This window comes from Saimiri boliviensis, chromosome 3 (genome assembly GCF_048565385.1).
Source record: "Saimiri boliviensis isolate mSaiBol1 chromosome 3, mSaiBol1.pri, whole genome shotgun sequence".
NCBI lineage: Eukaryota > Metazoa > Chordata > Mammalia > Primates > Cebidae > Saimiri > Saimiri boliviensis.
Window position 1 is genome coordinate 173,410,446 of NC_133451.1, and position 22,265 is coordinate 173,432,710.

The 22,265-nt window shown below is 35.8% G+C and overlaps 1 long non-coding RNA gene across 1 annotated transcript in view; it reads right to left on the reverse strand.

The window, feature by feature from the left end:
- LOC141583941 (uncharacterized) overlaps positions 1 to 20,232 on the reverse strand; it is a 90,110-nt gene extending 69,878 nt beyond the window's left edge. Inside the window, exon 1 of the long non-coding RNA XR_012516770.1 lies at positions 19,668 to 20,232. This is a non-coding gene — a long non-coding RNA (uncharacterized LOC141583941). The remainder of the gene's footprint in view (positions 1 to 19,667) is intronic.
- Positions 20,233 to 22,265: the final 2,033 nt, after the last annotated feature.

Consider the following 22,265-nt stretch of genomic DNA (forward strand, 5'->3'; position numbering starts at 1 on the left):
TAATAAACAAACTTAAAAAAAAAAAAAAAAAACACTCACAATCTACTGTTCCTTTTACGTTCTTGCTCCTTCTCTAGCCTCATTGACTTGTAATTTTACATCTAATTATATTTTATTAATTTATTCTTTCTAGACTTGAGAAATAAATTGAAAACATATTGAAAAAACAAATAGGTCTCTAGCAGTTGTTCTATTTTTCTTGTATTTGCAAGTGTGTGATGACCAGGACCTGAGCAGTATGGGGCCGTCAGCTTACATGGTGTGAGCTTTTGGCAGTAAATGAAGCCAGGGATTGGCTTATGGAGAGGGGTGGGGGTGTGGGGAGACGGGACCAAAACACTGAGGCTGTGGAATATGATTTACCAGCTCTGGAGCTCCGGGGTCTACATTTTCATAAATATAAGTGACAAATTATCAATAAATCACTCCTTGGTTCACCATAATGCATACTGTTTATTGAAACCCAGGTCCAATAAATATGAGTTGCCCTTTTTAGCAAAAGCACAAGAAACAAAGTTGACAGGAATTACAAACAGAAATGAAAAATGGGAAACAAGCCCCTGGTCAGCAGTGAATCTTTTGCTCTTCAATCCAATCTGAGACCACTGGATTCTAGAAGAAATTTTTATATGTGTACACTTGTTTCAAGGTATCATTTAGTTTTCATTTTGACCTGAAAAGTTTACAGAGTGAGGCAGCGTAGGTAGTGCTTGATCACGGAGAGGTTCTACCATTTAAAAAAAAATCATTCCATATATACAAAACTCAGTTAGATTCTGCTGAAATGGCAATAACATGAATTAAATCTGTCACAGTGTTTCTTGGTTTTCAAATGCAACAATGTCACCATTATTTTCCCAAGAAAATGACCTATAGTAAAATTAAGAAAAAAAATCAGTCAACACTTACTTAAATAAATGCAAAATTTTCTACTGAAGAATGGAAAGATGTAAGATAAATTAACACTGAAAGCAATTGGTGATTTGCCTTTAAAATTTTACATGCATGTTTCAGGCCTGGTTTCACACATATTTCTGCAAGGCCAGAGAGGGGATTACTTATTATTTATTGTTGTTATTCTTTATTTATTTATTGCTTATTATTTTGATACACTTTTACACACGATGTGATTTATCTCCTATGTTCTAAAGTGAAATTAAGAAGTGTTGCAGTCAATGTTGTTATAATGCCCTATACTTTACAAACTCATTCAGCAGCTGGAAGCAATTGACATAGGGTAGCATTTGACTTGAACAACACTTTAAAAAGTCAACTTGAATCTTAATTGAAATACCCTATATTTCACATTGGATATATGACCCAATTCTAATCTTGTTTCCTTTTAAAAAGCAAAGGCAGAAGTATTGTGCTATTTATGAGATTGTGTATTATTATTAAGTGACAATATTTACTCTAATAAAGAAGTTTTTTTAAAAAAATCAACTCTCTGAAACATACTTCTGTGTTATCATCAGTTATGTATTAGTAATTTAATTATATAATATATAACTTTTATTTATATAATAAATTACTAATACATAACTAATGTCAATATGTGTGAATATATTAATATTAATTTTCCATATGGAAAAATAATATAATAAATTTTTAATGAGCAAAAATGAATCATAACCTGGACAACATATAAAAATAATGCTTCATCTTTTGTATATGAAAATTTTCCTTTCTCTCATATGTACTTACTATTTACATAACTGCTTCTAGCATTTGCTATACTTAAGGACTCAATGTATTTGCTTACACGTGATGCTACATGTTTTTATCTAAACCAGCCCAAAACTATTACATTAAAACAACTTTAAATGTGATTGAAAAGATATGAATTAACAGCAACCCATTACTGAAAGCTAATGCTCATTATGTCCCAAAACACTGCTCTAGTAAGTGTCAGCCTTCTATACCCAATAACTATGTGGTAATTACTATTATCATCTACATTTATCAGATGAGGCAGAAGAGGGTATGTAACTTGTTCAAGGCATCATGCAAATGGGCAATAATACCAAGCTAAGAGAAACAGTTCTACCAAATTTCCCTTACTTTAACGACTATGGGTGTTTCTGAATGTGTATATGCCAATTGAATATTTCAAATGGAATGGCACATTAAGTGCAACCTAAGTATTTAAGCAAGCAATTTATTTTATTCTAATAATGTCCTAAATTTATCTGTTTATTAATATACATTTTGTTTTATCATGTTGAATTATTCAGTATTCTTTGGTTCTCTAGTGACAGAAATGGAACTCAATTTTATTTAAGTTAAATAGAGAGTATTACCGACTCCTGTGACAGTAAAGCCACTTCAGGCATACACAGATCCAGAAGTTCCAAAGAGGTGCTAAGACTGCAGTCTCTTTCTCTCCCTTGCAACTCGGCTTTCTTCTTGGCTGGTTTTATTCTCAAGCAAGCTTGCTGTTCACTGGCAAGTCCACATTTATATTTTCCCCACAGCAGTGATACATAACAAAAACAAACAAACTGCTTTCCCAGCAGCTCAAGTAAAATTCCCGAAAGATAATCCTCATCCGTCCTATTGTTCCAAGTGCCAATTTGTGAACCATCATCCTATTGTGCCATGTGCCAATTTGTGAACCATCGCTGTGGCCAGAAAGAGAAGGTGCTTTTTTGTCCAGTCCTGAGTGTGGCATCAGGCTTACCCAGACTAAGACCAGGGCTGGGGTGCTTCTTCAAAGGATATTGTTACCAAAAGAAAGAAGAGAAATTGGGGATCAGAGAAAAGTCCACAGAACTCCCAGATGCAAGTTCTCTCAAAATAATTTTTAGCTCTTTAGAAAAATCTTCTCAGTGTAAATATAACATATGGTACTGAGTCAGGTAGAGTTCAGTTGCAGAGAAGAAAATCCGCTCTAGCTAGTTTAAGTAGAAAGGGATTTATTACAGGGTTTTAAGATGTATATTTTTCAAGGCAAACAAAGGAATGTAGTTTCTTTAAGGTCATAAGACATATGCTAAGAGAAGGTTAATCTTTTTAACATAAAAGGTTGTTTTTTGTGTAAATATTCCACGCGGCGTTTGGAATACTACATTTCCTCTTTCTTCTCCTCTTAGGGTGACCAGTGGGTCCTGGTTTGTCTGGGACTTTCCCAGTTTTAAAAGTGAAAATCTCACATCCCAAGAGCCCTTCATTCCTGAGCACGCTGAGACGGCCGGTCATCTACCTCACCCTGTCTCTTCTAGTGGTGACACCAAATAGACTCTATTGGCCTAAACTAAAACCTGAAGCCAAGCAGAAGCCATGGGATCCAAAAGGGGCAGGTGAGGGAACAAAAAGATTTAAGAAACCTAACGCTATTTGGTAAAGATAACAATGAAGAGACTGAGGATCCGGAGTGACTAGATCTCCTCACATAGCACATCAGAGGCCACCGCGTGGCACTGAGAGGCCCCCAAGTCTGTTGAGGAATTGAAATCCAGTAAGACAGAAACTAAACCCAAATACTCATGGGATCTGTGTGGGGTGGAAAGTCAGCTAGCACCCAAAGATGATCTGTGTTTGATTTAATAAACTCCAGAATCCAAACATGTGCTGACCAGGCTGATAGGAATCTTGTCTGATAATTGGCTTATGGCGCCTTCCCTTTCAGTATTAAGGGGGAAGCATTAGAAACACACACCCACCTTTGCATAATTGGAATCATTTCTGATATTGACTACAAGCCCTCCTACCTTAGGATATAAATGAAATACTTATGAAATCCCTCCCTATCACCTAGCCCCCAGTCTTCTCCTAGGGTATCCCATCCAGAGGAACTCTGACTCCCTCTCCCCACCTCTGGGATTTAAAGGATTTCTCTGGATTGGGGGGAAAGGAAGGAGAGAAACACCACAAGGGTACACTTTAACTCTTCCTGGTCTGCATCTCATTTTACTGACCTCCTAAAATCCTTCTTTCCCAGGGAAGAGGCTGTTTTACTTCATCATAATAATTCAGCAAGAGATAACTAAAAGGACCCTTTGTGCTGCCCACTGGACATTGGAGCTAAGTATAGATGCTCATGTCCTCCGAGTTCTGCTCTTGGCCTTTTCCTTCAATCTGCTACCTCAGAGTTCCTATCAACTGTTAACTGCCATTCTTGATTACAACTTACACCTTGGCAACCCCCAAATCATCTTGCCCCTACCAGGCTTGCTCTTGAATTATCTTTAGCTCCTCGGGTTGCCAGACTCTGGAGCTAGTGCAGATTCTGCAACTTCCATGCTCTCCAAAACCACGTGTGATCGTTGCCCTCTTTCTTCAAAATCCCTCTCAATAGAAAGGACAACTACTCTTATCTCATAATTTTACCAAGAATCCAGAATGCTGAAGTTACTTGTCCAAGGTCACATATTTAGTCAGTGGAAGAGCCATCCTAGCAATTGGGATCCACAGGTCCGACTTGATCACTCTACTACTGTAGTCTGAATGAGGTTTGGATCTTACAACATCCAAAGACTCTTTTTAAAATAAATTCAGTTTTATTACTTTCACATATATATCATAAAATAAGGATTTTTTTCACAAGTATCGGCATATAAAATGGATAACATTCATTTATAAATACAAGTAATCGAATTCCACATAATTTATCTTCTAAAACCCAGCTAATTTTATCCTGCAATATTATTATCATTGTTAATGTAATAAGTGCACATTAAAATTGGGCCAAGGGGAGAATGAAAGAGTGATGATTGCACAGAGCTGGCGAAAACCAAGTCAGAGCTGGCATGGCGCACACCACAGACAAATTCTCAGAGGTTCTTCCAGGGTCAACCCTAGCCACTCCTCCATTCAGACAGATTTTCCAGTCATGCTTGAATGCACCAGTGCTTGGTGTCAGAGATGTTTATTTTTCTTCATTTTCTTCTTTCCCCCCAAACACGCGTTGATTTCTTTTTTATCTAATATGTGTGTGTGTGTATATATATATATATATATATATATATATATATGAAAATATATATATATATATATAAAATTGCATTTTAGGTTCTGAGGTACATGTGAAGAACATGCAGGATTGTTGCATAGGTACATACATGGCAATGTGGTTTGCTGCCTCCATCCCCATCACCTATATCTGGCATTTCTCACCATGTTATCCCTCCCCAACTCCCTACCCCCACTGTCCCTCCCCTAGTCCCAGCCCCACAGACCTCAGTGTGTGATGCTACTGTCCCTGTGTCCATGTGTTCTCATTGTTCGACACCTGCCTCTGAGTGAGAACATTTAGTGTTTGATTTTCTGTTCTTGAAGACACGTTGATTTCTACAGGACATCCTTGCATCAAAGAATGGCACTCAGTCCTCTTTCTGATATGGATTAGTAAACTAGTCCACCACTAAATGTATTTAAGTCAAATTGTAGTGGAATTTAGTTATATTCTGTAACGGAGTCATTTTTTAATTCCACTAGATATGCACCAACCAGATTCTAAGGAGTATCTAATCATACTACTATAAAGTAATATAAATCTTCTACAATAAGACAAAGGTAAATTCTTTAATCAGCAGAAGGCATATAAAAACATTTTGTGTTGTTTGTTTGGATTCCACAAGTTTTTCACCCCCATAGAGATTTTCTAATGATTTTATGGAATTCTTCCTTTTTTTTTTTTTTTTTTTTTTTTTTTTGAGATGGAGTTTCACTCTCATTACTCAGGCTGGAGTGCAATGGCTCGATCTCGGCTCACCACAACCTCCACCTCCTGGGTTCAGGCAATTCTCCTGCCTCAGCCTCCTGAGTAGCTGGGATTACAGACACGCACTACCATGACCAGCTAATTTTTTGTGTTTTTAGTAGAGACGGGGTTTCACCTTGTTGACCAGGATGGTCTCGATCTCTTGAACTCATGATCCACCCACCTTGGCCTCCCAAAGTGCTGGGATTACAGGCGTGAGCCACTGTGCCCAGCCTGGCATTCTTCCTTAAAAATCTTTATGATACATAGCACCAGATGAATGTGTGAAAGAATATCCTCAAGTGTTTAAGAGAATTTGCAGAGAAACCTTTCTTCTACAAGGCATGACTGTAGAAATTAATTCCCTGACAATCACAGCTAAAGCCTGGAGAGCACCCTGCTTGATGTGACTCAACACCTCTCATGCCATGATCCTCAACTACAGTTTTGACTTCTGAATCCCAAGTCTATTGATGGAGGTGACCGTCACCATTTCAAATTACCTTGCTGATCTTTTCTCCTTTTACCCTGCTTGTATAGGGGCCAGCCTGAGCAAAATTACCAATTGGGAAATTTTGTCTCTGGGACCTCACTTCCCTCGCAGAATCATTTGCTTCTTTTTGTAGCCTTTCATATACGGGACTACGCTAGAATATAAACACGTATCAGCTAGTACACTAAGTAGAGTAGACAAATGAAGACTAGCAGGTCAAATTCACCACACATTCATGTCTGGTTTGACCTGTGCATGATTGTTAAAATAAAACTTTGGAATGTGTTGTCAACAGTTCAAATTCAAGAGATTTCCTATTAAAATCCAGGTTTCCAGTATCCTGTGATATTGGATGTTGGAAACACATGCTTGCATTTCCTCCTGACAACAGGCTGAAGATGGAGAGTTTTCTCTTCATGTGTCTCCAGTTTACCAGAAAATTCACCATGTTTATTTCTCAGGTACCTTGAGGTCTTCACTCCTATAGCTTTTGAGTTTGTTACTCCCAGGGCCAATACAGAGGCAGTACATACCAGGATGACAAAAGTGGCTGGTAAGAGTTGATCATTAACACATCATTGGTAACAGCCATGACCCCAAGCCCTATGAATGCCATCCTGGTTGCCTCCCACTCCCACTAAAGCCCCCACCCCCAAACTCCCCTATAATCCAGCAATTAAAGAGTAAATGCTGGGCACAGCAGGGTCCCTCCAGGATTCAGTCCAACTACAAGCTTCTCTCCTGATGAAGTCCATGTCATTATGGATACATTTTGAATCTTAGCCAGACAATTCCTATACTAAAGTATTTCTTTATTGATTCACAAAGACATAGATTCATCTTTTCCAAAAGTTATATTGGAAATAGGCACTTTTTAACCCACAGCAATCCTGAGCCAATCTTGAAGCTTTGGTCAATAAAGCAGAACGTTTTTAGGGAAAAGATATTGCAGTAGGTTTATCCACTCATCCAATGACATCCGGTAGGCCACAGCCAGCCTAACTCACTGCTGTTGCATTCATTTATATATAAAACAACCTGCATCCAAATATAGCAAAATAGTTCAACCAGACACACTTCTTGAAATTAAAACAACTTTTTCCTCCAATCAGACTGTAAACTTGGGATAAAATAATTAAAAATTTATTTTCATTTACAGTTTTAGAACTTACAATATGCCTTTCTATATCTTCATACATTTATTCATTTCATAGATATGGGTCTGAGTTTTCATTTGACTCTCACAGTAACTCAGGGTGTCGGAGAGTATGAGTTATCATGCCCATTTCACATACATGGAAACTAAGGCTCAGGAAGGTGAACTACTTACTCAAAGACAGAACTGGGACTTGAATTAAATTTTCCTGTCTCCCAGTTCTGGGACTACCTGAGGTTATTTTGAATTCATTGCAACACTTTTCATGTAAGAAACACTGTCCTGATTTGGTCAATAACAAAGCTGAAGCTGCATTTTGGCAGGGCTGTATGTTGTTAGCACAGATGATGAAGAGACAGCAGTTGTAAGTTTTCTGCATCAGAGCCACTACACTTTTGCCCTTAAGTCTTTATTTCCTTTTATGGAAAAGATTATACTGAACTACATTTTTTTTCCCCTTTGAGACAAGCAAAGTAAATTTTTCAGATGCCTGTAAAACTCACCTTTAGCTTTATACATTCTGTAAACTTCATATGCTCATTTCAGAATAGCTTATGTTAACCTCTAGGTTACATATTTTTTAGGCTGCTTGGTATATTTTGTTTAATTTTTGGCCTAATTTCATCTTAAGCATGCCATATTTAGATCAGAACATTTAACTGTTTATATTAGTAGTATGTCTTTATCTTGTTGACATTTTCCTCAATGTTTTTTTACAGAAGATATCTCTTAAAAACAATTTCCAGTTATTATGATATATGTTTCTCTCTTATTCAAAATATTTTTAGCTTAAATTTTTAGCTACTTATGTTTTGACACTAACAGCCTTTTTAAAATATAATCAAAGCAATACACTATTTACCAAAGTCCTAAAATTACATCACTAAATACTTGCCTAAATAATCTTAAAGTCTTTTGACAAGACATTTGAAACAGTTTCCGACTTTAATATCTGGTGCTGATTTAGAATCCTTACAAATACATGAAGTTATTTGGCCTGAAAAATTATACAAAACAAAATTAGAATCTAAATGGGATTTAAGTCCCGCTCTTAATATCCTTATTTGATTAAAGTACTAAGCTCATTCATAAATGTCAGTGAAAACCACTTGATGCTAGTTTATAAAACATTCTCATGTTGAGCACCATATTAAAACAATCCTTAATAGTAAATACAGATTCAGTTAATACTGGATTTTTATGTCTCATTTTAAGAGCATAACTGTAAGACAAAAATGATAATGCAAATGGAAATGGAAATAAAAGCTTACTAACCAGTCATACCACTAAATAATAAAGGTCAAATTAATGATTTTATACCTACACCATTACTCCTCTGTGTAACAAAGCTGCAAGTCTACTAATGTAACAATCCCTGGAAATCCTCACTTTACTTATTTTAGGGGACATTCAATAGGTCAAAGGTGAGGGAGTAGAGGGTAATAATATGACCTAAGCATATTACTACATATCATTTGTCATAAAATGAGTTCCTTAATCATAAAGAATGTTGTATGGGATACTTGATGGTGATTGAGATAGAAAGTCTAGGGATGGATGGTAATGCTTACAGTAATGAACTATGGACAAGAAAGGCAAACCCACATACAGAGGAAGAGTCTATTCTATTGATAATAAATTGTTGCCCTTTTCAGGATGGAAGGAGTCTACAGTTACCAATCTTCCCATGGGTAGCCAGCTACACCCTTGGGAAATGGGGCTATGCTGAGGGCTTAGTGTAGGCCTCACTCTCTTTCTAGAGTTCCATCAATAGCTGTATCAGTCTTAGGATGACTTTTACAGGATAAGCAGATTGAAGACCTCAAACTGGCAGAAATAAGATCACCTTTGGTGAGGGGAAGCCCATTGTATTGAAATCATGGGACTTCTGTTGCTACTGCTTTGTTCATGAGCCTAAGAGTCAGCTCTAGAGTTGCTGAGAAAGAGGCACATTGGATCATCCTTTCCACCAAGTTACTTAAATTCTCTTCCATAACAGAGTATCTTCACATACACCACTATTCTAGGAGCCAATTCCTAAATCTTTTCCCATATGTGCATCTCATCAATCTTCCAGCAGTTCTTCTGAACCCCTGGCCAACCAGTAAGACGCTATTCATTAATTCCTGTAGATCCTTACCTCTGGTCCTCTCTCCTTCCAAGCAAGCTAAATACTCAAATGTACTGCTTGCTACTTTTCCTACTAGGAGGGTTTTTCCTATTTCTCAGTGTCCTTCTGGGTCACCCATGAGAGGCACTGTGATGTCTCCTCAGTCCATCTCTAGCTCATGCTAGCATGCTGTACAAAACCAACTATAAACTACACTTGAATTTCTGTCTTCTTAGTCAACTAATGAATGGAAACTTCTCATTAGACCAGGTATGATTTGAGGTTAAGAGATTGGAGCAGCAGAAGTAGACACCAAGATAATTAGAGCCACCTGCTCAGACAGACTACTGTACCTTCAGTAACTTCTTGAGCCCTATATCTTGTATACTACTGTCACTCAATAATGGGTTGCTTCTGAAAAAACCCAACCCTATGATATTTTGTATCAGATGGACAGTTCAGGTCAAATGTTCATTCAATGTTAACACAGACTAGTAGCAAGTCAGGGACAGGAGCTGTTTCTCAAAGAGAAAAATGATTTGTTTCCAAAACCCTAGTGGTCTTCTATTAGAGGTTGTCAGGGGCCACATGCAATATTCTATTTGCCAGAGACATTTTGAGTGCCATTAGATCTGCCATAAAGCCCAAGTAGCAGAGTACCTTGTACTTCAGCCTAGACCTGAGGCAAAGCCTTCTCTTGCTCTAGGTCCCATTTAAAACTGACAGCTTCAACCTGGGCATGGTGGATTATTCCTGTAATCCCAGGACTTTGGGAGGCTGAGGTGAGAGGATTTCTTGAGCTCAGAAGTGTGAGTACAGCCTAGGCAACATAGCAAGACCCACACCTCTACAAAATTGTTTTCTTAAAAAATTAGCCAGACATGGGGGCACGTGCCTGTAGCCTCAGCTATTCTGGAGGCTGAAGTGAGAGGATCACTTGAGGGAGGCTGAGGCTGCAGTGAGTTATGATTGATCCACTGCACTGCAGCCTGGGGAAGAGAGCAAGATTCTGTCACAAAAAAAAAAAAAAAAAAAAAACCTGACAGCTTCATGGTAAATCAATAAATAGATCAATCCAACATAAGCAAATGTGGTTTGTGTTGCCACCAGAAACCACTTTTTCAGTGAAAAGAAAAATGGTGCTCCAGACCTAAAAGTTAATCAACTTCACTGGTATGTATGGGTATATATATATGTATATAAATGTTGTTTCCTAATCAATAAGTATAAAGCAATTTGTATACAATATTTAATATTTCCTTCTACCTGAGTCAATAAGATATATTTTAGTATATTTAAAGGCAAAACCCCACAACATGCTAAATTCTATTTCAAAATCTTACTATAAAAGTAAGATGTTATTGAATACTTTGACAATTTTCATTTATCATTTCGTTATTATCACTAGGCATGATTTGAAGAATGTACCATTGCATAGAACTAGCAAATGATTAATAAGACTTCAGTTTTGGGAAATTAAAGAAATAAGTCAACATGTAAACTATCGTTGGCCTCATCTGGTCTCAATCATGCATGCCTGTGTTATGATATATATGCATCATTTTCTCTGATACATATTCCTCATTACTGAAAATAAAATAAATTTGTTTATTCCAGAAACTGCATGTTAGGGAATAATCTGCAAAAGAATTATCTATTGATTATTGATATCACAGACTGATTCATCTGTCCTTTTAGGTTGGACTCATTAGTCCTTTGTTAATGAAAAGGAAATAAACAACTGGCTTCCACTCAAACCTGGATGATCTGGCCATATACAAAATTAAAGATGACTGAAAGAGGACTAGGTCTCAAAGCCCTAGAATCTTTTTACAAGTAATCATTTTAACATATCAGTCTCCCACTCTCTGTCCATATGCATACAGATTTTCTATATTATTTATTCATTTGTTCAAGATTTACTTAGAGTCGACTATATGCTGATACTGCTATGACAAACGCATGTGCAATTTTTTATTTGCTTCTTAAACTGAATGAGAGAATATACATTTTTATCATACTCCTACCAATGTTAACTTTTAAATCACCATTTTATGAAAATAGAAGTGTGATGTTAGATGTAAATGTTATAATATATAGATGTATGTTGATGCACCCCTGTAGTCCCAGCTATTCAGGAGACTGAGGCAGGAGGATTGCTTGAGTCCAGAAACTTGAAGTGAGCATGGGCAACATAGTGAAACCCCATCTCTAAAAGAGTTTAAAATAATTTAAAAAAATAAACAAAATATAGATGTAAGGTTTTCAGTTTTCATTTTCACAAACAATTCTTCTTTACAAAGGAGTGTAATATAGTAAGTAAGGTTAAGGCTCTGGAGTTAGGAAGATATGGTTCTAAATGATGGATTTACCACTAACTGCAATAGCTGGAGCAAATTAACCTCGTTAAGCCTCATTTGTGGACTAGCGATAATATGAGTACTACCTTCTGTGGTTGTTTTGATGAGTAAATAACATCATATACATAAATGCTTAAGACAGTGCCTACCACAAAATAAATCTCGCTTTTATTATTTTTATTTCTCTCTACCACCGACCATGTGAAAGTAACTGTTCTCCCATGTTCTCTCCTTCATGAAGCTTTTCCTGATCTTTCCAACTGAATATGCTCTTTCCTTCCATTGATCTTCCACAATGTCTTGTTTGTATTTTTCTTATAGCACTTGACACTTTATATTTTGCTTTCAGAATGTATGCACATTTCTTTTATCCACATTGTCAGATTATAAACTCCTTGACAATTCCTTGCTAACCTTCACCTCTGCTGTTGGTGCCTAGCACAGACTCTTACACATTAGATACTCAAGGCTCGGTACAATGACTCACACCTGTAATCCCAGGACTTTACAAGGCCAAAATGGGAGGATCGCTTGAGTCAAGGAGTTTGAGACTCAGGCAACATGGCAATACCTTGTCTCAATAGATAGATAGATAGACAGATAGATAGATAGATAGATAGATAGATAGATAGATAGATAGATAGACAGATAATAAATATTTACTGAAAAAAGTAATTGAAAACATTGTGAGTTATAACTACATTCTGCAGATGGAATAACAATGATACAGATAGTTGACGCATTTTCAACTGAAATGCTTTCGGTTTCCAATTAAAATGATGTATTCCCTTTGTAAATTACTCTTACATGTGAATTAAAGGCTATTTTCCTACACCAAGCCCCACCTTGTTCTTGGATAATTTCACTACTTTTTTTTTTTTTAATTATATTGACAACTTGCAGCTTACTTGAGATAAGTTTCTATTTCCCCTGGAAACCTGTAAGTTTGTCATCTGGCCAAGGTACAATTATTTTGGTTCCCCAAGCAAATGACTGTTTCTGAAAATCTTGTTCTAATAGTCTAGCTTATCAATTATCACTTACTTTTTGCTAAATTTAGTTATGTCATTTTTTTCATAAAGCATCAGAATTTTGTTCTTATTGCAGATTTCTCTTCTCTATTTACAAGCATGTGCAATTATAATCTTGTTAATTAAACTATAATCTTGTTAATTAAACTCATAAAATAGTTTTTATATACCTTTTCTTTACCTATATGAGAGATTTAAAAATGAACAGTGACTCACAGCTCTTTTAGCATGACTTGAATTGCAGAGTCTTTGTTTCACATCAACTTGTTAACCAAAGTAACATAATCATAAAATAATTCAGAAGCATGAAGCAATCTGATCGACCTCCAGCCATCAGTTTATGAACTTATCAACATAATTTCATGCTTATCTCTAAATTAATGACCATGAATAATCAGTTTAAAATGAAATTGTAATTGTATTAGTCATGATTATCTTTAAAGAATGAATACAAAAATTATTACACTCCAGAGACACACATCAACATAATCAGTAATGTAATGATACAGCACAGTAAATTCAGTGCTTTTATGGAGTCAATGTATAACATATAGACACATCATTAAAGAAAATTTAATTCAAATTTTTGCAAAGATTCACAAAACTCTGTAAATTATTACAGAAAAACTAATCGAAGTGTGTCCTTTTGAAAACTACCAAATTAAAATAAAATTCCCTCAATTAGAGAAAGTAAAGCAAACTATTATTTCTCTTTTTAAAACTGATAAACATCGTAATTTATCTGATGATTCTCTTTGGCTTCACAAATTTTCTTTTATCAAATATCCCCATCATAGTTGAGAATGAAATTAAAGCATCATTAACACTAATATTGCCTACTTGCGTGGCATTTTCCCTTGAATGAATCTAAGGCCATTTCACTTGCATTGTCTCATTTGAAATCATTTTGCCTGATGTGTCAGCCTTCAATTACTGAAAAAACCTTGTGTTACCCAGTGTCATTTGGTTCCTAGAGCTTCTTGCATATTCTCTCACAGGTTAACTCTTGGTCGTCACTTTTACCAACCATATTAGTTACTAAGTTATTGTCCCCCAGCCCCAAACTCTTTCTTCCTGATTTTGGGACGCTGCAGCTCCAGTTTTTGCATTGCAACCATCATTCTTTAGAATCTGCCAAAAGGGGGCATTAGACAGACTGAACGGCAGACGGAGGGATAAAGGACTTGTTCTCGTTTTCAGGCTGGCTTCCCTTCATCACCTCAGTAACCACCCTTCACCCTGGAATGTGATTCCAGCCTCCAGCCCATTTTTCAGGAGCCCCAAAACCAGCTTCATTGTACTTTCAGAGGTACAGCCCCTGCCAGCCAGTGCCCGCTCCTCAGAAGAGTCTCCAACTTTACAGCACCCCTTCTGTATGACTTTAGACTCTTTTGTCTTATTTCATTTTGATTTTCAGTTATGTGAAACATTACGCAGCTCCAAAGTCATCTCTGCCTTATACATAACCTCATGCAATAGCTAATTCTTTTGAAACTGTAAGAAAATGCTATACACTTTTAGCATTCCTTGACCCTCTGTTACACAAAAAAGTAGCTCACTCTACACACTGTTCTGCACCTTACTTTTTCACATTAAAGATGAATTCTCAGTATAATTCAAAAGGAGCATGCAGAAATCTCTCTGATTCCATTCTATGATGAATCATACCATATGCCCTGCAGAACATCCTCCATTAACATTTTCTGCCTTTCGATTTTTAGTATCTCAAACTGAAAGTTTTAGTATTCAAACCCACAGACACCTCTCCAATACAACTTTATTTTTTGGCCAATTAATACAGATAGAATACATAATTGTGTCCTCAAACCTCAATACAACTTTTGAAACAAAATTATGTCAGATAAAGTTTTAAATCTCTTTCCAAACATAGTGGTCAAAATGGTAAAGCCTACATGGACTTTCAAAAGGGCATATGCTTCAGGAAGGCTGCTCTGAAGATAACAGAAGGGACTTTCCCCAAAAGTCACCAACTACTGTGACTGTTAACCATAGTAACTGGTTATGAGGAGGTGGATATTTTAGGCATTGTACATCTTTACATGATCATTTATTACATATCTAAGTTATTTACTGTATTTTAGGAAATTGGTTGAGGCTTTTAGTTTGATAGATAACCATTCTAATGACTCCTATTTAATATAACGAAGATAACAAGCATTTTAGACACCTTTGTTAAACACAAAAGGCCCTATGTTCCATGTGTGAATGTACTCTAGTTTATTGAACCAGTCCCTTCTTGATATCTAAGCTGTTTCATAATTTTAGCATTATAAGTAATTCTATGAGGAATAGTCTTGACCATATGTCAATTTGCATTTTCAAAACAGAGTCCTAGAGTTCATGTTGCTGGATGGAAGGATAAATGTATGTGCAGTTTTGCTCAATAATGTAAATCCCTGCCCCCCACCCTGAGCACCATTGAAGCCGATACCACTTTGCACACTTATTTCATCAAAACCTATGCTATAGCTATACTACAACAGAGTATAGTTTACAAATTTGGGGATCTCTGACAGTTAGGTGGGTGAGAAATGTTATCTCAGTGTAGTTTTAATTTGCATTTCTCATATATTCACTATAATTTCCTACGTGTGAGGGTCATTTTTACTTCTTTTTCTGAGAACCAGATAGATATGTCTTTTTCCTGTTTTCTATAAGGTTTTGACATTTTTTCTCAATTCTTTGAAGCATTTTATGTGTTTAGAATATAATCTGTGTCAAATTTATCACTCTTTTTCTTATTGCTTCTGAAATATTTTGTGCATTTAGATCCCTGATCCATTTGGATATCTGCCATATGGTGTGATAAATGGATGTAATTTTATCGTTTTCTCATATGGTTATCCAGGTGTTCCAAAGCCATTTACTGATTAAGAACATATTTCTCTTCTATCATGAGATGTTATTTTTATCAATACTGTATTTTAGTTGCTTTACCAGATTTTCTGTGTGGTTACATTGGTCTTTCTGTTTACTCATGTGCCCATACCACAACCTTTTAATTATAGAGGCTTTATAATATATTTTAGAAAAAGAAGTGCATTGCTTCTCTTCTTAGGAAATTTCCTGATTAGTATTGCTTGTATATTCTTCCATATCAACTTTATAACCAACTTGTATAGCTCCAGAGGGGAAAAACTTCTCTATTTTTATTGGAATTGAATTAAATGAATAACTAATTTAGGAAGAATTAATATCTTTATAAGGTTGAGTCAGCTTTCTATGACTAATTTTATATCTTTCTATTTAAGGCTATATTTCTGTCTTTTAAGCACATTTATAGCTCGCCTCATACAGGTTTTAAACATTTGTATTAGTTTTATGCCTAGGAATTTTATTTTGCTTTTTTTCTTTTATTCTATTTTATTTGTTATCATGTATGGAGTCTGCTTCTCCATTATACACAAATAGTAAAACTATTGATTTCTCACAAAAATTACTGATTTGTATGTTAATTATATATCTTAATATTTTGTTAAATTCTCCTATTTGTACTTTTCACAAACTTTGGTAGGGAGAGTTTCAAGATATATAATCACAACCTCTGCAATGGAGATAGTTAACCTCTTCATTTCTGGTACTCATGCCTCTAATTTCTCTTGTCTAATGGCATTAACTAATACTTCCAATTCAAAGTTAAATAATAATTGAGATACCCACTATCCTTTCTTGGTTTGACTTTATGTTCCTCATTTTTCAGATGCTCATTTTGGCTGGTTATTTGTACTATCATATTAAATTATCTATCAATTCCTAATTTGTTGTTTTTAACATGAATGAGTATTAATTTTTCAAATGTCATTCAGCATCTATGTAGATGATTATAGGATTTGGCTTCTTATTTTTAATAATAAGATGACATATATTAATGGGTTTTCAAATTAAAAAATCACTCTTAAGACTGCCACATTGGGAGAATGAAAGATGTGTTTGGTAAGAACATCGAGTGTGATCAGGGGCAGATAAGATAGAAAACTGGGAAATTTGTCGTGAGTCATATATTTTAAGTGGCATCATATTATCTGTATAAAAATTTGTATTTCATCATAAAAGTAATTAAAAACCATCCATGAAGTATCTTAGACAGTTCTCTCTAGCAGCAGAGAATGTCAAATTAGAAGTTGTAAGAGCTATTATCATTTCACATTCTCTCTAGCCACAGAGTGTCAGATTAGAAGTTGTAAGGCCAGGGGAGAAATGATAAGGCCTGAACAAAATAGGCTGGAATTCAGAGATATTGAGGAAATGCAGTAGTCTTAATTGAGTGAGCAAAGAGGACAAGCAAAAGGGAAGAGTCTAAGACAAGTTCCAAGTCTCTGGCTTGGGCAACTAGGCAGATGATAGGGCATTCGCTAAGACAAGGAGCATAGGCAGATGGGTCGTCTAGGCAGGAAACACATTTGTGCTGAGTTTTAGTTGCTCGTGGAAATTCCAAATGTATACATTTTTTTTCTAGAGGTTGGGAGAGATGTAAGGAACATAGGTAGAAATTTTGAAATGATGAGTGCAGAGATGGTAATTTAATCTATAGAAGCCGATGAAATTTCAAGAATGTGCGTAGTGAGAAAAGAAGAGGGCCAAGGACGCAAAGCCACCTTATCGATCTTAGAGAATGGCAGGGAAGATCAAATGATATAATACATGTGAAAATACTCCATATATTGTTTATTATAGTCTTCCTAAAATCCTTTCTTTGGTTGAAGTATAGATGGCTTACAGAAAACACAGGCAACGACTCACATTTGTATAAGTACATGTAAAAATCAAATGAAGACTAAAATTCCCAATTCTACCTCTCTTCTGGAAATAATGCTGAAAATATTCCACAGTGGACCCCATTTTGACACTTTGCAAATTTCATTTTCTACCCGTAAATGCAAATTATATTTGTTTTCATTATAAGTGAATTTTAAAACCCCACTGGAAAAAAAATCCACTATGTATAATCAATAAATACATAATATTCTAATTACAATAATGATAGACACAAAAGAATATCATTTAGGATCTCTTATTCCAATTACAATTCTGCCATTAATTGTAGAATCATAGTGCATAGTGAGTAGTAACTTTTAAAACATACAGGTATAACTTGAATCTTATTTGCCAAATATTTAATATCCACAAATATTTTATAAGCATGTTGCCTCTCTATTCAATGCCCTTTCACCAATTAAAAGTCTACCATTCTGCATTCATTTTATTTACAGATTTATGACCTTAGAAATGACACCACAGTTGGAATGCTTAACCATTATAACCTGTAAAATGTAAAATATGTTGGATGCCTCACAGGGATACCCAGAGAAATGAGTGAAGTAGGTTCTTGTGAAGTTGAGTAGAAGAGCTAGAAGACAACAATAGGTGGTGCTGCTGGGATGGAATACTGAATATGTACATTTAATTCAACAAATGTCATGGAAAATTTTCCTCAACAAAATTACTACGTTTATTAAATTAAAGGTTGGTTTGAGAGTAATATGAAAGCCTGATCAAGATGAGACCTTGAGGGAGAAAAAAAAGCTTCAAACAACTTATCATACTAAAAAGAAAGATGTTTCCAGCAGTGGGAGCTAATTTTTGTAAGCAGATTTAAATTTCAAGCAGCAAAATTCTGCATTAACTTCTTAAAGCCAGGAGCAGCTTGAATCTTCCATGCTTATACCTGGCAAGCCAAACGAAGTTAACAACTGTCAGCATTCCAGAAAGATACTCATAAAAGCTATTTAACGCAACTGGATTTTGCTGATTTCTCTCATTCTTATCCTGAAATTCAAGTGGAAGGAGATATAAAATCTGGATTTCCCTCTTGCTTGAGCAGTTAAGATGGCTCAAGAGACTGGGCCTAAGCAGGGCCCATCAGATAAGACTCAGGCCTTTTTCGGGGGACCACAGGATTTGTCAAGGTTTTGTAGAGTTTCTACACACCTGATCTTTGCTGTGGCTAAACAGTTTGAGGTATCATAATAAATCGACTGCAAATAAATTTTTATAAGAAAGAAATGGACCTCCTTTCTCAGTTTTTCTAAAGCCATTCCCAACCTTTCAATCAAAGCAATAGGTTTTTTCCTCTTTTTATGTCTTAAAAAAAATCAGTATATGCCAATTGTGGTGGAAATGTAATATTCACATCTCTGTGGCTGAGCACCAGCTGAAGGGTAGGTAATAACCACAGGTTCCCACCTCTGCACATGTATTTCCTTAGTCTGGCTTTTGTCAGTCTCCAGAGTAAATAACTGTTTATTTCTCTATCTTCCCTTGGAAGTCTGGTCTGCCTTTATATCCCCAGTCTTTATCACAGTGCCTACCACATAGCAGGCACTGCCACCACTTATACATTGGCATTTTTTTTCAAAAACAAACAGAACTACATATTAACTTCTGGTTGTGACTACTGTTTGTTTAATAGCTTGTTGGTACAATATGAAACTGAATTTGCATGCCCTGTATCTTATTTATTATTGATTTACTCCCAGATTATTAGAGATGGTGCACTCCAAGCCTATGACTCATCTCTTTGTACTCTTCATGAAAAAAATAATAATAAGCTGAAAAGAGAAGATCCCACTCTGTGAGCTCTGGAAATTATAGCACAATGGGAAGTATCCATCCAACCTGACTATGGAATGAGGCAAATCTTAAGCATAGCACTACGATACCGCCTTTCAGACGGACTACTTTAAGTTGCTAATTAACCAGGAAATTCTCTTCCACGCTTTAAAGGCTTATTTCATATACACATAGCACCTTGTATTTGGAATAAGGTAAAAAACACATCTGTCTTTCTCTACTCACCCAAAAGTATCATAATGTTCAGGCACTTTTCTCGATGAGTTTCTGAAGAACAGCATACGTGCCATAGATCTATTTTATAGCTGTGAGATATGTTACGAAGTCTCTCATAAAGGCAAGCTTGGTCTCTCTCTATGGGCCTCTTTTTTGGCAAATCCGTTTATGTGGAATAATTGGGATAGATTAGTCAAAAATGCTTTCATCTTCTTTTCTTGCCTACATTGCATTTCAAAATAATTAAAACCCCAGATTGTTTCTGCTTTTCACCTACGTTTACTGGCACCCAGCAAAGAAGCCTACACTTTGATTTTAATCATGACCAGACAATATAAGAGCTCTGTCTCAGAACCAACAAGGGCAGTGAGCAGAAACCCTGCTGGGTAATTTCAAAGCCATGTACTTCCTGCTGCTAACCCTACAGTATGATTTCTGTTCTGCCAAGGGCACCAGTAGAAGGCAACTTCCAATTTGCACCTCACACATAAATTCACATTATGCCAATAGGTTTCGAAGGAAACCACAAGCTACCCAGCTCAGCCGTCAGAGGTCTGTTAACAGACCTTTAACTATGATCTATTGTGCAGCAGGTCCTGAAAGACGTACATGGAGTCCCACTTTATAGAGCCTGCACTTGCCTGACACCGTTTTGCTTGAGATAATTATAAGTGTTTATTTTGGCTTTTAACAACTTTAATCACATTATTTAGCATGTTGCTGTTTTGTCATCAAGTTAAATGAATACAGAATTCTCCCAGGAATTTCCCAGAAACTTATATATAGGGTGGTTTCAACGATGACAGAACCTAACATCTGAGATAGAGGTGGTCAATTACATCAAAGCCTCATGGATGCAATGATGTTTTCCTCAATAAACATGTAAGCAGACAAATTATATCATGCAACAGAGAATTCCAAATGAATGAGGTGTGATCTTTCTAATGAAAATAGCATGGCTCTCCCTTTGCTTTGAGGTTCTATTTTCAGTATTTTGATAGTAAAAGAGATTCACAGTGAAACCAGAGTTATGGTATGCAATAAGACCTCCATGCCAAATGTTGCTGAGATTACCATGTGGAATACAGAACAGCACTTCTCTGAGTTATCTAGAATTAGGTTTAAAAATAACCCTAGCCAATCACTAAGGTTCTACAATCACTGTTAACTTGGATCAACTGTGGAAACATCATGCTGTGCCAAGTTGCATCTGATGGCCCAGTAATAGCAGAACTGTAATGTACTTACATAAATTCTAAAAAAATCTTCCTCCAACAGAAAATGGTTTTACAAAATGAAAAAGATGACAATTGATCTTATGACTAGATGACCCTATTCAGTGTAAGTGTGAGTTAAATGAAGAATAGGTCTGGATCATTCAATAAATACATTTAAAAGGTAGTAAAACCTATGTGCCATTTTTAAGTCTTTAATATTTTATGTGATGCTACACATTCTGTTATTAATTATGCTAAAGTAGCAAAAGAAAACTTTTCTCCCTCTATAATTGTGTATTTCTATTACTTAAAGTAGTCACCTGGACTCTTTTAAGTAGTCATCTTTCTCTTAAGAAACAAATGATGAACATTATTGTAGTTACTTGGAACTGTTTCTCTGCACAGTGCTACTAAGTGGACATGCAAGGCTTTGAATATAATAACAACTGAAATAAGATGGCACATGAGGGATAGAATTTTCAAATAGCCAATTTCATCCAACAGGCATTATCCCTTTAAATTATCACATTTGTTTTGCATGAAAAACTGCAGGGCAACTTGCAATATGACCATCAGATTCATGCTTTATTTGAAAAACACAGGAACCAATTAATCCATAAATGAAAGTCCTTATTGGGCATAATCTCAGTTTCAAATTTAGTAAATTCAAAGCCAACAGATAAGTCCCAAACAGACTGGAAGCATAAACATGAAAAATCAACAGAAAAAAAGAGGTTTTAGTGTAAATAAGTTCTTTAAATATCCTTGGGAAGTAATAGAGACTCCAGAGTTGTCTGTGTGTGTGTGTGGTGTGTGGTGTGTGTGTGTATGTATGCATGTATATCAAACATGGGTAGATAACAATTTTAAAAAGGGTTTAATATTTTTAATAGATAAATTTCCAAGCTTAATAAATTGAAACTGTGCATTTTTGGGTGGCTTTGCCCCTAGAGATTTAAACAACTGCCAAGTTCCCTTTATCATTTGAGCAAAAGGTCCAAGTGTTTCTTGTTACAGCAAACCCTTTTCCAAAAAGAATTCCAAACATCTTATAATTCACACACCTGGATTCCAGTCTTACTTCTGCTATTGACAAAGTGCTTTATTCCTTAACCTGCTTCCCATTCAGTACTAAGAATTTCTTATTCATAACTTATGTCTAAATGTAGTGCTCTTTTATTACCTTATACTGATGGAATAAAAAGATGAAATATGTGAAATATTTCAGTTTTCTCACTTTACCATATCTAGTAGCAACATATTACAATGAAAATCATAGAGCATAAAAACGCAAAATTAAGGCCAGGTGCAGTGTCTCATGCCTGTAATCTTAGCACTTTCTGAGGCTGAGGTGGGCAAATCAGTTGAGCTCAGGAGTTAGAGACCAGCC